The sequence below is a fragment of the Rhinolophus sinicus genome, chromosome 2 (assembly GCF_057876585.1).
Source record: "Rhinolophus sinicus isolate RSI-liver-muscle chromosome 2, RSI-T2T, whole genome shotgun sequence".
Taxonomy (NCBI): domain Eukaryota; kingdom Metazoa; phylum Chordata; class Mammalia; order Chiroptera; family Rhinolophidae; genus Rhinolophus; species Rhinolophus sinicus.
Genome location: NC_142502.1, coordinates 64,239,874 through 64,253,901, shown reverse-complemented (window position 1 = coordinate 64,253,901; position 14,028 = coordinate 64,239,874).

Here is a 14,028-nt window from a genome sequence, read left to right as displayed (position 1 = left end):
TCATTTTCCAATTTTTCACTATTTCAAAAAGTGCCAAAGTGAATTATAGATATGTCATAGTGAGCTTGTGAGAAGATCTGCAAGATCAATTTCTAGAAGTGAGTCAAAGGTTATATGTACTTAAATTTGTGATATGTATTGCTCAATGGCTCTCACCTTTCACAAAATGGTTGTGTTATGACTATATTTGGAAGTGTGTTTTTGCTAATTGAAAAACATGCATGATTATTACGGGATGGTAATTATTACATAATTGAAATTGAAAACGATTAGTGTCTTTGTTATCTTTGAATCACTGTCTGCTTTGCTGAAAATCATCAAAATCATCTTGTCAAATCAGTATAAAACAATGACTCCCTATCGTGACTTAGCAATTGAATTATTTGGAGAACTAAAAAAAGTATCGATTCCTGAGCCCTAACCTGGAACTACTAAAGCAAAATCTCCAAAAGTGGGACCCAGAAAACATTTTAAACAAGCATCTAGGGCAATGCTGTCCAATAGGAACATATGTGACATGAATCATAAATACGTGTTGCTTATGTAATTTTAAATATGCTAGTAGTCACATTTTAAAAAAAGTTTAAAAATCATTTATAATTAATTATAATACATTGTATTTGATCCAATATAACCAAAATATTTTCATTTCAACATATGATCAATGTTATTGAGATATTTTACATTCCTTTTTTTTCGTACTCAGTCCTTGAAGTCTGATGTGTATTATATACTCACAGCACTTTTCAGTTTGACTGCTCACTTTCAAGTGCTCCATTACATGGCTAGTGGCTACTGTATTGGAAAGCACGGGTTTAGGGTGATTCATGTACATATAGAAGTTTGAGAACCACTATGTTAGAGTAAGTGCAGTACTGCACACTTGACACATATTTTAGTCTTTTTTAAAAAAAGTTCAACATTTTAACTCACAAACTGATAACTCTAACAAATGCAGTACAACATGAAATGAATCCGGAGCCTGGTTATTGACAACACTACCGTTAGTGAACATGGATGATGACTGGAAGCCAGTACACAACTCACTCAAGATGCTTATCTCTTCAAGGAACAGAAAAACATACTGAAGGATAAAGCCATCAGTCATTGCTCCCATACCTAAAACAGTCGAGCGAATTGCTACCAAGTATTTGAAGTGATTTAAGAAAGACCGTATAAAAGTCAGAACTGAAAAGTGTCCTTGATGAATTCAGCCAACTGAAAATAAATTCTCATATTCTGTAACAAACTTCCAGATAAAGTTATTTTAGTCAGTTTGGGGAGGAAATGTTCACTGAGCCCCTGGTACATGTTCTTCAGGGAAAATCAATATGAATACAAAAAGTCCTTGCCCTTCCTGGAAGAGTTTATGGTTTAGTAAGAAATATCCACCCAACCTTAGACACTTTTGCTTTAAAAATTAGACGGTCATTACAGATTTTTGGTTAAGCTTGTATTGTGAAACAAATAATGTTTTAGGAAGTGTTTGGGGGAGAACAATTAAAAGCAGAGTTTAGAAATGAGTACAGTCATTTAGATGAGATACTGTGAGGGCCATAGAAATGGAAGGCAGGAAGAGAACAACGTATGGTGAGAACTTATGTGCTATTAGGTCCTTGTATGCATTGGATCATACAATCTTCAAAACAATTGCATGTATTTTTAACCTTGTATTAGAGATGAGGGAAGTGAGGCATAGAGATCTCAGTTAACTAACATTCCCGAATCTTTTGACCCCAAAGTCCTAGTCACGTCACTAGGACATGATGAAGGACCACTTCACCACTAGGACGTGGTGAAGGAAGAAATAGTATCTGATGATGAACTATAGGGGAAAAGAGGAAGTGAGCCTGGCAGCCAAGAGAAGGGGAGCTCCATTGACAGGAAGAAGGAGGTCAGCAGTTACTGACTTGGGAGCAGGGAAAAAAGATTCACTTTTGGTTGTGTTAAATTTTGAGTGGAACATTCTTTTACATTTGTGCAATACCATAAAAATGTAGAACTGAAGCCCAAGAGAAAAGCCATAAGAAGTCACTGAAGCCATGTGCACAGATGAGTGTGGGAACAAAGAAATAAGGGCTAGCAGCAGTAGCCTAGAATTAGGACCACAGTGTGTGCAGATACCCTGCAGTAGATAACCTTTGAAAACAGTCAATATACATAAAGATCTGGTGAGATAATGTATGCATGAGAAAAACGTTCACTATTACAGCTTTTGGTTAAGGCATAGGAGGAATATGTATGCCACATTATTGTAAACATAATTAACTTATTCAGAAGTGGAAAACAATCAGCCTTCAAAAATAAGAATTTTCTGTTAAGGGATTAATATCCAAGATATATAAAGAACTCATATAACTCGATAGCAGAAACAAACAAACAAACCAATTAAATGGGCATAGGATCTGAGTAGACATTTTTCCAAAGAAGACATACAAACGTCTAACAGGTACATGAAGATATGCTCAACATCACTAATCATCAGGGAAATGCAAATAAGAAAAAATAGTGACATATCACTTCACACCTGTTAGAATGGCTGTTATCAAAAAGACAAGAGATAAATGCTGGTCAGGATGTGGAGAAAAGGGAACGTTTACTCACTGTTGGTGGGAATGTAAATTGATGCAGCCACTATGAGAAACAGTATCATGGGGTTCCTCAAAAAATTAAAAATAGAAATATCATATGACCCAGCAATTCAACTTCTATTTATCAGAAGAAAATGAAAACTCATAATGATATATGCACTCCGTGTTCACTGTAGCATTATTTACAATAGCCAAGATGTGGAAACAACCTAAGTATCCATTGGCAGATGAATGGATAAAGAAAATGTACACACACGCACACAGACACAGGAATATTATTCAGCCATTAAAAGAAAATATTGCCTTTTGCGACAACATATATGGACCTTGATGGCATTATGCTAAGTGAAATGTCAGATAGAGAAAGACAAATACCATATGATCTCACTTATATGTGGAATCTAAAAAAAAAGAACCCAAAAAACCAAGCTCATGGATGCACGGTACACATTGGTAGTTGCCAGAGGCAGTGGGTAGGGGGTGGGCAAAATGGGTGAAGGGGGTCAAAAGGTACAAACTTCCAGTTATAAAATAAATAAACCTGGAGATGTCATGTACAGCATGGTGACTATAGTTAATACTATTTGACAGGTGCTAAGAGAGTAAGTCCTTAAAGTTCTCATCACAGGAACAAAAAGTTCTATAACTATATGGTGACGTATGTTAACTTGATTTATTGTGATCATTTCACAATATGTACAAATACTGAGTCATTGTGTTGTACACCTAAAACTAATATAATGTTTAATTATACCTCAATTAAAATAATTTAAAACATAAGAATTAAAGAATCTCATCTCTTAGTCCGTAATGTTTTTTTTCCCCCAGTGTCTAAATTGAACTGGTCTGTAAACTCTAGGTTTGATGGTAGGACAGACAACTACAAATTGAAGAAAATCTTGTGAATACTCCATGAAATAATGAAGTGTTATGTTCATGAAACAGTGAAGAGCTGAATTAGTGGAAAAATCACATATATGTGGAAATGTCAAGGAGGCAGTTTGATACATGAATGTGAAGTTCAAAAGAAAGTTCTGGGATTTAGTGTCATTGGCATGAGTAAGGTATTTAAAACATGACATTGAGTGAGATCATCAGGGAAAGAGTGTAAATAAAGATGAGAAGGCCCACGACAGAGTCTTGGAGCACTGCAAACGTTAGAGTTCTAGTAGTGAAGAAAATGCCAGCAAAGGAGACCCCTTGAGGGGAAGATTGGAGAGTGTGGTATCTCCGAAACAAAGTGAAGAGTTTCAGGGAGCGAGAGGTCAACTGGAATGAGTGCTTCTGAAGGCCAATTAAGTTAGCAGAATTGACCATCGGGATTGGCAGCATGAAGCTCAGCAATGATCATGTAAAAGCCTCAAGTGGAATAGTGATGATGGAAGTCCTGTTGAAGAGGATTGACGATTGAGGATTGAGAAGGTGGAAATGTGTCAGTAATTGGAGAGGGTTGTAAGGTCAAGGGAATGCTTTTTAAATGGGAGACACTAGAGCATAGTTCTTTGCTCACAGGGGTGATTTAGTAGAGGGTAGAGACTTAGGATGCTGGAAAAAGGCAAAAGTTACAGGAGCAAAATCCTTGAGAAGACAAGAGAAGATCCTTTCTGGAATACAAATGACGCTCTTTGCAACAGGGACATCTCATCTATTTCATCTGTTAAATAAAAGATAAGGCAAATGTTGCGAAAGGTAGTTGCACACGGCCTCTTGACCCTCACATAACTGCGTAAGAGTGTGCCACAGGCCTGGAACATTTTCTTACGTGGAGATAAGGAGCTCTCACATCCTGTGCTGGGCAATGGACTTGTCTGGAAGTATCTTTCTCTGTTCTAGGCTTGCTGTATACTTCTTTGTTCTGCTGAAAGGGTATGCAGGATATGGCACCTCGCCAACCCCACTGCTCTGTCGGTTCCTGGTGGGAAGGGAAGGGTGTCCTTCCCCTGCAGAACAGGAGGAGTGTGTGTGGGTGATCTCCCTGTGTCAGCAGCAGGGCAAGATGCACGGCCCCAGGGGACCAACACTCACTACTTAATCTGATCTCCTTCTGTCTTTTCTCTGTGCAACTACAGTGTTGTTCCATCCAGTCCTGTGTGAGTTGGGACTCTCTCGGCAACAGCAATGCCTGCAAACTGCAGTGGGTTAACCATCTTCGTACTGCTGCTCCTGGTGGTAGGCTGTCGGTGTCATGTGCTCAACAGCTGGGTGCATTGCGCAAGGTCACAGACAAAGTCCACCATGGCTTGGTGGAGATCCATGGGCTTGGTTAGTGCAGCATCCCAGCAGGGTGCCAGCTCCCTGGAGGGATGATGCGCTGACAGGTGCTGACCTCCTTCTGGCTGATTGGGGGTAACTGAGATGTAGATAAGCTCCCTGTCAACCAGGATACACTGGGATGACAGATGAGGGCAGAAATGCAAGAGGTGGGTCCCACAACTTTTTTTTTTTTTTTTAAATTAACCGGGCTTCTGGCCACTTTCACGCTTCCACACCATCCTCTAACTCCCATGTACCAGGAGTTGCAGAGGACGCTGGAGAAGAATCAAAGATCGCTGTGTAGGAAGGTCTGCCTGATCTGGGTTGCTTAAAAGCCCTAAATAGGACCTGTTTTCATTCAACACAAAATCACCGATGGTGTTCCTAACAATCTAGCTGATAAAATGAAGTCCTTCTCTGAGAATGAAATACGAAAATAAAGACAGATATGGTCAGAGGCCAGGGGAATCTCACATGGCTTGGTTGGTGCGCCTGTTTTATAAGGCGGCCTGGCTGACCTGATGTGTCAGACTGAATGGTTCTGTCTAGTCGTCTAGTGGGGGGAAGATAACCAGGGACACACCCGTAGCCTCCAGTGCTGCAGTGTGATTTTTCCCACATCGAACATGCATCCAACAGGACAGGGACAGAGATAAGCCCATGTCGCTCTTGATTTGGATTGCAGACTATGAGAACAGTATTCCCAACAATGGGGACTTCCCTAAGACAAGAGCCCCGGGGAAACCATTCATAAAGCCATGACAGCATTTCAAATAAAAGCCATAGATACCTAACTGACTATATGACTCTACCCCAAGGATGTGGACCATGCAGGGGAGGCCTTCATGGGACAGGGGCCTCCCCAGTGGAAGACTCCACTATCTCTACTTTTGTCCTCTAAAATAACTGAGGGAAAAGCTCAAAACAGAATACAGTTAAAAGTACTTACAAAATATAGTCAGTCATCACATTGGTTGTATGATAAAACATAAGTGGCAAAACTTTATAGTGTGTTGGACAATTACTAACATACAAAACTATGGCCATGATTTCATTCCCTTGAAATATCTTTAAGATATGTATAAAAGCTCTTTGTCATCTAGTGTTTATCATTTAGAGATTTATGAAATTCCCTCAAACCAGAGTTTAAATAACATGTGGCTGTATATTGTAAAGCTGAAGGGTGAAAGGTTTGACACAGACTTTCAGACCATAGCAACTGTGTAACTACTAAACCAACCCTGGACTGTTCAACTCTGGGTTTCTGTTATGTGTGAGAGAAATTCTAGTTTGTTTAAGGCACTCTTCATTAGAATTTTCTCCTGTTCAACAAAAGCTAACACTGACACAAAGGGAAATGATGCGAACAAGATAAAGATTTTAAACACATACATATCATTTTGAAGAGAATTAAGAAATCTGCTTGAGCAAATCCAAAATTTGGAGAGAAAAACTAAAGAACTATAGTATAAACTATAACTTTTTGGCAGTTCAGGGAAGCCATGTGGAGACAAATGTGATGGAGATATGTCTTAGAGTATTTTACACTTTAAGAGCCAGTCTACCGATTTTTATTCAGTTAGAAAGAAGAAATGGGATAATGCCAGTGAAGATCCCACTATGTTTTTCAATATATCAAAATTTTGCCAAGTTTCAAGGGCCAAACACTGGGAACTTAGGTGAGGCTTCTTTGGCTGATTATACCCAACAGAGTCACTCCACGTCTCCCTCTCAGAGAAGACTTAGCTTTTTAGAAAAGTCTGAGTTGTGAGTCTTTCCTACAGGAAAATTAAAAAGTCTTTATGGAAAGTGAAATCAAAGGATTGACTACCTGCCTAGAACAGAGGAGAGAAAATACCTTCAGATGAGAGAGCAAGTTAATATATATCAGTGGATTATCCTGTCACGTGTCTTTGCACAATATTATGTGCCCTCATCATTTCTTCCTTTGTTTTTATATAGATCCCTTTGTCATTTTTTAAAGATTTCTTCCTTAGAATCCTAATTCTTCCTGGATGAAATATATACTTTTGTTAAGTATGAAATTTGACAACATGACAGTTTGAGTACATGATGCTTCAGATCTTATCTATTCCCCATTTCCGTTTGTGTTTGATACTTAACATTTAGCAAATATTTCTTTGTTAAACTGTCACTTCTGATTTCTTCTTTGAGCTTTTCTTTCTATTTCCAACTCTTATTTTTGATCTTCACCCTTGATGGTTTGTTTCAGTGAGAATGATTACAGAGACCATTGAAGTAAGAAACGTCCAAACCTGTAGAGAATTTTTATGAGTTTATTTGAGCCAAACTGATGACATGCTGGGAAACAAAATCTCAGTGGATTTTGAAAATGCTCCAGAGAATGACAGTTTTGCAGCTTATTTTTTACATTGGAATCAAAGGAGGAGATGTAAGTAGGATTACATGATATCCGTTGGTGGTAGATTAAGGGGGAGGGAGAAAGCAAAGTGGAGAAATCTCTGAGGTTGGATGAAAAGTGAAATAGAGAGACACTTCTTTGACATTGGTGGGCACAGGATAGTTAGCATTTATAGCACATAGAGATGGTATTCAGGGGTAACAAGATAATAATGAGGTTTCTGTGGTCTTGTGCTCTGGTGGGAGGTATGTCTGAGGGGTCTGGAAAATGAGATTACTCTGACATTTCAAAACTATGCTATCTTCAATGCAGAAAGACAATAGGCAGGCTCATTTAAGGTAAAGATTGATCTTTGTCAAGGAACCTACAGGTCTAGGATGTCACTACTGGCCGTGACCTGCTTTTAGTTAGAAATTTTTATGTTCAGGCCTTCCTATGTGGTTATTTTTGGTCTCTGAGTTTGTAGGGCCTGCCATGCTGGCCTCCCTGAGCTTGTCAGGTTTAGTATGTGGCCCTTTTTCTGTCCACAAGATGTTTGACATTATTTTAATGTCATTTACCATACAATCAACCTGGTTCTATCTAGGCCTTATTTCTGGGGAGAATCTGGCAGGAATTCCAGCCACAAAGGACTGTCCCATTCTTGAGGCCTCAGGGGGATGGGATGGGTCAACTTTTCCTGGAGCAGTTGGAAACTTCTCAGTTCAAGAGGTAATTGAAACGGGGAATTCAGAACTAGGTACCAGTTGAAGAATATCAAGCATCACATCCAAGGAGCAAGTTCTAAGCTATAAGCAATAGGTGAAATAAGGATTCAAGAACCAAATTGACCAGGGCACTCTCCTCCCTGGCTCCTGCGACACCTCTTTTCTCTGGTTCAGACATTTTCTTTTCTGCCTTCTCTTCCTTTACCTGTCTCTTAAATGTACGCCTTCCCCATGGTTCTGTTCTTGAGCCTGTTCTCATACTGTTTACTCCCTCTGAGTGATTCAATTCATGGAATATCTGCTATGTGCCAGGTCCTGTTCTAGGAGCAGGGGTTACAGCAGTGAATAGGTCAGACAATTCCTTGCTCTGATAGACCTTTTATTCGAATGGAAGACAATCAGAAAAAGTATATAGTTAAGCAAGGTCATTTCAGACGATGAGTACTAGGAAGAATATAACACAGGATGATGTAATTAATAGAGAATGGATTCTACAGAGCAGAGGGGACTTCCATGCAAAATGTGGGTTGAAATTGCTTTAAACAAAGGGAAGAGTTGGTGTGAAGTTTTCAGACAGAGGGAAGAGCTAGTGTAAAATAAAGTTGGCATAATCAAGAAACAGAAGGCCAATGTGAATGGACTACTTTTAAAATGGCAAAGATTGGAAGATGAGATTGGAAGGAAAAAATTTTGATTTTTTTGTGTGAGTGTGATAGAAAGCCATTGGAGAATTTTAGGCAGGAGAGCAACATAATATGATTTAGATTTAAAAATTTGTTGTTTTGTTTATTTTTAATCTTTTTTATGCCCAACATATTACAAACAGAAAACTGTGTAAAACCAAAAGGTGAACATCCTTGTAATTCCCACCTAGGGCAAGATATAAAATTTTGCCAGCCACCCCAGGTTCCCTGTATGTGCCTTTTCTTAGTTACAAGTCCCTTTCTACCCTCTTAAAGTAACAACTGTCATGAATTTTACAATAATCAATTTCTTGCTTTTCATTATAATTTTATTACCCACATATGCATCCCTAAACATTACTATTTAGTTATTTTCTTTAAGTCTTTTAATTTGTGGGTACCCCTCCATCATTTTTTAAATCTTTTCCCTCATATTTTATTTGTTGAGGAAATCAAGTCATTTGATCTATATGATTTCTTTTGTTTTTACAGATTATATCCTAATAGTATATTTTGACACATTCCTCAGTCTTCTGTATTTTCAGGACATTGAATCTAGAATCTTATTTAGATTCAGATACATAATGTCTGGTTGTCTCTCATGATGCTAGCCGATACTGAAACTCAATGCCTAAATCCATTAATTCTTTATTAATTATAAAATTGTGATCTCTAAATTTTTCACATTAAAAAATAATCTTAGTTCTCAAGAATATTGGAGATAATGTAATTATAATATCATATAATTACTTGTTTTTTCCAAATTATACACACAATAGTCTCATCAAAAACAATGCCAATACTACCATCACTCATGTGATTGCTGAAAACAATCAATTATTTCTGTGTATGCTTTCCTCATTTCCCTACCTTAAAAAAGATAGATTTATGGTACAGTTGCATTGTATCAACCATTGCATACTTTATTCTCTCTTATAATCCTCATCTAATCTTCTACAAATAAATATTTAATGTTCACCAACAGTTATTATTATTTCTCTAGTCATTATATTATCTGATGCTTATTAACTAGTAGATTTGACAGGAAAGGCTCATGTGAACAATATTCAGTGAGTTCTTGCATATTAATAACAGTTTACTTGCAGCATTTAATTTTGAAAGTCAGTGTGGCTGTCTATAAAATCTTTGGGTCATATTTTCTTTCCTTTGGTACCTTAAATATGTTACTCTGTTTTCTTCAGGCATAAAGCACTCCTGTTGGAAAGTCTAATGACAATTTGATTTTTCCCCCATTTAAGTGACTTTGTCCTTTGTCTAGATGCCAAAAAGAATTCTTTTTCTTTAATGCCCAGTAATTATACTTGAGTATTTCTTGTATCCCAGCTTTATTGAGATATTATTGACATATAACATTATGTAAGATTAAGTTGTGCAACATATTGATTTGCTTTAGCTAACATCTTCATCACATCACATAATTACCATTTCTTTTTTGTGGTGAGAACATTTAAGATCTACTCTCTTGGGATGGCCAGGTGGCTCAGTTGGTTAGAGCATGGTGCTCACAACACCAACGTCACGGGTTCGATTCCCACATGGGCCAGTGAGCTGCATCCTCCACAACTAGAGTGAAGACAACGGCTTGACTTGGAGCTGATGGGTTCTGGAAAAACACTGTTCACCAATATTCCCCAATAAAATTTGAAAAAAAAAAAAGATCTACTCTCTTAGCAACTTTCAAATATATAATGCAGAATTACTAACTATAATCACCAAGCTGCATATTATATCCCCAGAACCTATTTATCTTATAACTAAAAATTTGTACTCTGACAACCATCTCCTCATTCCTCACCCCCCATCGCCACCAGCCCCTAGTGACACCATTCGAGTCTCTGTTTTTATGAATTTGGCTTTTTTAGATTTCACATCTAAGTGACATAATAAAGTATTTATCATTCTCTGCCTGACTTATTTCACTTAGCATTATGGCATTAACTTCCATCCATGTTGTTGCAAATGGCAGGATTTCCTTCTGTTTCACTGCTGAGTAATATTCCATTACACATACTACCACATCTTCTTTATCCGTTCATCCTTTGATGGACACTTAGGTTGTTTCCATGTCTTGGCTATTGTGAATAATGGTGCAATGAACATGGGGGTGCAGATATCACTTCGAGATCATGTTTTTATTTCCTTTTGATTTATTCCCAGATGTATATAAGTATTGCTGGATCATATGGTAGTTCAATTTTTAATTTTTTGATGAATCTCTATACTGTTTTCCATAGTGGCTGCACCAATTTACATTCCTATCAACAGCGCATAAGGGTTCCCTTTTTTCCACATCCCCACCAAAACTTATATCTTTTCTTTTTGATGATAGCCATTCAAATGAATGTGAGGGATTATCTCAGTGTGGTTTTGATTTTAATTTCCCTAATGATTACTGATGTTGAACACCCTTCCATGTACCTGTTGGACAATTGTCTGTCTTCACTGGGAAAATGTCTGTTCAGTTCATCTGCCCATTTTTTAATTAGATTGTTTTTTGCTATCGAGTTGTTTGAGTTCTTTATATACAGAGGTTGCCAAAAATGTATACACATTTTAAGAAAGGAAAACTATATTAAAATTGTAATACTCAATACCATATATACCAATAACAAAAGATGAATACAAGTCATGTTTGACTTCTGCAATTACAAGAGGTGCTCAAAGTGGTTACCATCGGTGTCCAGACACTTCTTATTACGGCGAACTACTGCTTGAACAACATTGACCAACGTGTTTGCTTATACCCTTGTATTTTGGATATTAACCCCTTATCAGATATATGATTTGTAGGTATGTTCTATAATTTTATACGTTGTCTTATTCATTTTGTTGATGGTTCCCTTTGCTGCACGGAAGCTTTTTAGTTTGTTGGGGTCCCACTTGTTTATTTTCCTTTTTGTTTCTTTTGCTTTTTGTGTCAAACCCAAAAAGTCATTGTCAAGATCAATGTCAAGAAGCTCACCTCCTATATTTTCTTCTAGGAGTGTCACTATTTTAGGTCTTACTTTCAAGTCTTTAACCCATTTTGAACTGATTTTTTTATGTTTTTAAATTTTTTAAAATTAAATTTTTTAAAATTTCCTTCTGGTTCTTTCTTTCTTTCTTTCTTTTTTTTTTTTTTGAGCTGATTTTTGTGTATGGTATAAGAGAGGGGTCCAGTTTCATTCTTTTATGTGGCTATCCAGTTTTTCAGCATCAATTATTAAGGAGGCTATCCGTTCCCCATTGTATATTCTTGATTCCATATAAATTGATTGACCATATGTGTGTGGGTTTATTTCTGGGCTCTCTATTTTGTTCCATTTATCTGTGAGTCTGTTTTTATGCCAATACTGTACATTTTGATTACTATAGCTTGGTAATATAGTTTGAAATCAGGGTGTGTGATGCCTCCAGCTTTGTTCTTCTTTCTCATGATTGCTTTGGCTATTTGGGGTCTTTTGGTTTGATACAAATTTCTGTGGAAAATGTCATTGGAATTTTCATATGGATTGCATTGAATCTATAGATTGCTTTGCATAGTATGTACATTTTAACAATATTAATTTTTTTCTAATGCATGAACACAGAATACCTTTCCATTTATTTGTGTCTTCTTTAGTTTCTTTCATCAATATCTTATAGTATTCAATGTATAGATCTTTCACATCCTTGGTTAAATTTGTTCCTAAGTATTTTATTCTTTTTGATGCAGTTGTAAATGGGATTGTTTCTTAATTTCCCTTTCTGATAATTCATTGTTAATGCATAAAATTGCAACTAATTTTTATATATTGATTTTGTATACTGCAGTTTTACTGAATTCATTTATTGATTGTAACAGCTTTTTGATGGAGTCTTCAGGTTTTTCCATATCTAATATCATGTCATCTGCAAATAGAGATAGTTTTACTTCTGTCTTTCCAACTTGGATGCCTTTTTCTTTTTCTTGCCTAATTGCTCTGGGTAGGACTTCCAGTACTATGTTACATAGAATTGGCAAGAGTGAGCATCCTTGTCTTGTTCCTGAGGAAAGCTTTCAGCTTTTCACTACTGAGTATGTTGTTAGCTGTGGGCTGATAATATATGGCCTTTATTATGTTGAGGTGTGTTCCCCCTATAACCAATTTATTGAGTTTTTTTTAAAAAAATCATGAATGGATGTTTAATCTTGTCAAATGCTTTTCCCATATTTAATGAGATAATCATATGATTTTTATCCTTCTTTTTGTTAATATGGTGTCTCACATTGATTGATTTGTGGATGTTGAAACATCCTTTCATCCCTGGAATAAAACCCACTTGATCATGGTGTATGATCCTTTCAACGTATTTCTGAATTTGGTTTGCTTATATTTTGTTCAGAGTATTTGCATCCGAGTTCATCAGGGATATAGGCTTGTAATTTTCTTATAGTGTCCTTGTCTGACTTTGGTATCAGAGTTATGCTGGCCAAATAAAATGAGTTTGAAAGCATTCACTCTTCTTCTACTTTTTGGAAGAGTTTGAGAAGAACTGGTATTAATTCTTGTCTAAATATGGTAGAATTCACCAGTGAAGCCATTTGTATCCTGGGCTTTATTTGTTGGAATGGTTTTGATTACTGATTCAATATTCTTAATAGTAATTTGTTCAGATTTTTCTATTTTTTCCTAATTCAGTCTTGGTAGGTTGTATGTTCCTAGGAATTTATTTCTTCTAAGTTGTCCATTTTGTTGGAATTTAATTGTCCACAGCAGTGTCTTACGATCCTTTGTATGTCTGTGGCATGAGTTGTAATGTTTCATCTTTCATTTATAATTTTACTATTTGACTCCTGTCTTTTTTTTTTGTCTTGGTAAGCCTAGTTAAAAGTTTGTTTATTTTGTTTATCTTTTCAAAAAACTAGCTCTTATTTTCATTGATTTTTTTTCTCAGTCTCTATTTTATTTATTCTGCTCTGATCTTTGTTATTTGAATCCACTGAGGATAATTCTATGTTAGAGTCCAGCATAATTTTATGGGGCATTCTGACCTGGGTCTCATTTCCACACTCCCTCACTGAGATGGTAAGAACACAGTCCCAAGGCCCTGCTCTCTTTGTCTTTCTCCCAAGGCACACTGCAAAAAATATTTTTGTTTTGTCATCATTCCTCTCCATTTCACCTTAACACACAGATCTGCTTGTCTACAAATTGTTGTAATTATAGTTATTTTTAATTTTTTGGTCTTTTATCCTACATAGTAGAGTTATAAGTGATTTATCTATTGCCATTACACCATTAGAGTAGTCTGAATTTAACTATATATTTACCTTTACCTGTAAGTTTTATACTTTCATGTTTTCCTGTTACTAATTAGCATTCTTTTATTTCAGTTTGATGAAGTCTATTTAAGATTTCTTGTCAGGCCAGTCCAGTGGTAATTAATTC